General features: G+C 54.5%; 1 pseudogene; it reads right to left on the bottom strand.

The window, feature by feature from the left end:
• LOC143175376 (large subunit ribosomal RNA) overlaps positions 1-2500 on the bottom strand; it is an 8235-nt pseudogene that overhangs the window by 3160 nt on the left and 2575 nt on the right.

Raw genomic sequence — 2500 nt, 5'->3', positions numbered from 1 at the left:
GGAGTCAAAGGCTTTCTCGACATCTAAGGAGGCCATAAAGATATCCTTATGCTTCTGTCTGCCATACGATAGTAAAAAATCAAGCAGGAAGATATTCTCACTGCACCCATCAATCGGTCGGAAGGCTTTCTGCCTTTTGTCCAAGGGAATCAGTTGGAGCATTCTATTTGCCAGAACCTTGTGAAAGGTTCTGACAAGGACCGATGACACCGTGATGGGTCGAAACTCAGATGGCTGAGTTGCGTTGTCTTTCTTCGGAATCAAGGTCGTGCGTGATTCCATAAGATGCGCGGGCAATCGCCCGGCAAGTAAAAGAAGATTGACCACGCGAGTGAGTATCTCCTGCGGGACAGCCCTCAAGTCCCTGGCAGACAGGCCGTCCGGACCAGGAGCCGTGCCGACTGGCGGCATGGCTTTGCGGATCTCCAGCGGCGAGACTGGAGACCAAAGTCCGCTAAGGAGCTTAGCGGGCTTCCTGGCACCGGGCGTGGACGTGCTCTCCGACGCCATGAGGGACTCCCAAAAGGGAGTCATCACGTCTGCAGGCGGGACATTAGCTGTATGTTTGTCCCGCAGCAGCGTTCTTAGACAGCCGGAGCGGTTTTTCCCCCACATCTTCTGGATTTTGGCGTACTCTGCTCTTCGAGCACGTCTTTTGGAAATCTTAGGGTCCGGCTGTTTAGACCCTTTGGCTGCACGTTCCTTCCGTGGCTTATTCGGAAAGGCCTTCAAGAGGTACAACGTGAGCTCTTCCAGGATGTGATTTGGGGATACCGCCCCAGCTGAGCGACAAAGGTTCTCGAGTCGCTTGGCGTCGAACTTGTCGGTCTTAATCGGTGGCAGGGAAGTCAAGTAATCTAACACCTGGGCATCCGACTCGTCGTTCGAGTGCTCACTTAGAGTGCGAGTCGGAGCCGTGGCGGGACTTGACACATACGGGCAAGGGGTCTGAAACACAGGCTCAGGCTGATGTTCGTCCCGAGCTGTGACGACCTCCTTCAGAAGCTGAGACACAAGAGACTTGTGCTCAGCTTTGCGTCGTTGTCCTTTAATAGATTCCAAGGTCCGGTCCGTGAAGACCTTGGCCAACTCTTGGTTGAGGAACTTGACTCCCTCCAAAAGAAGCTTTGCCTCTTGCCTCGCCAACAGAGCGGACTCCTCAGGGTTCCACCTAGTCCTTGTCAGTTCTTTGGAGGACTGCTCCACAAGCTGGTTTTTGTCGTACCAGTCCTTGTGAGCCTTCTGTTGGTGAACCCCCAGGCCGATCTTGGTCTTAAAGAATCGGCCACAGTCCGCATATTGACAGTGAAAGGTCCTCACTCCGGAGGCCAACCTCTCACCGTCCTGTTGCGAGTCGCTAACTGGGTCGGCGGAGCCAGTGGGCTCGCCGACATTTTTCATCCGAGGCTGTTTTGTATTTCTTGGGCCAGTTAGATCCGCGCAAGGGGGGAGGCAGCCCCCAGGCGCGTTGGGCGCAGAGGCGACTCTCAGCGAACTCCGAAGAGAACTGCAGCGGGAGCCTCGTGCAGGCGGTCGCTTGCTAAACTATGCCTCGATGCAACGAAGCGCCGACAGTGCCCCGCATGGAATGGGCTTCGTGAAATCTGAGCAGCGCCGTAGCGTAGCTATATGCATAGGTGGACGATTTTGAGCAACATCACGGCAGAGGACAAGTATTAGCGGCGTGTTGCTTTTGTCAAGGTTTACATGACATTATGTCCCTATCTATCTTTACTCGTCCCCCGGCGATATGGGACGGTGTAATCACAACATACCAACCGATACAAGTATTGGCGGCATGGTGCTTTCTGACACCGAGTAAAGCTAGCGGGGCCGTCCGGCCAGGGGATAAGCCAGGTGTGCGGCTGACACATTTTTGACACTCCCACCGGCACAGGCACCGGTAGGGCAGGGAACCCCACCGATACAAGTACCAGCGGCGTGTTTGTTTTGAAAAAAGGCATAAAAAAAGAAACGACGCCGTAGCGCCGTTTCTTGCCTTGTCGTCCCCGACGGCGTATTAAAGCAACAGCACCACCGGCCAAGTCCCCGCCGCGTGTTGCTTTTAAAAATGGCATAAAAAAAATAAGCGACGCCGAAGCGCCGCTAATTGCTTTGATGTTATGCGTTCCTTCTACCGTAGTAGAAGGAGCGACGCCGTGTCGTCGCTGAAGCGACGCCGTGTCGTCGCTGAAGCCTGGATGTTCTGCTTTGTTCCATTTGCGACACACTGCCGGCACTCGCCGCAGCCCATGAGAGGCTGGTCTGGGATACTAGTGCCAGCCCGAAGGCTGGTCCGACACCTCATAACGACCGCCTCTTAAGAGAGTCATAGTTACTCCCGCCGTTTACCCGCGCTTTTTTGAATTTCTTCACGTTGACATTCAGAGCACTGGGCAGAAATCACATTGCGTCAACACCCGCGGGGGCCATCGCAATGCTTTGTTTTAATTAGACAGTCGGATTCCCCTAGTCCGTGCCAGTTCTGAGCTGAGCGTTG

This window comes from Nomia melanderi, unplaced genomic scaffold, assembly GCF_051020985.1.
Source record: "Nomia melanderi isolate GNS246 unplaced genomic scaffold, iyNomMela1 scaffold0066, whole genome shotgun sequence".
NCBI lineage: Eukaryota > Metazoa > Arthropoda > Insecta > Hymenoptera > Halictidae > Nomia > Nomia melanderi.
The sequence above is the reverse complement of the archived record's forward strand: the minus strand, read 5'-3'. Positions and strand labels throughout refer to the sequence as shown.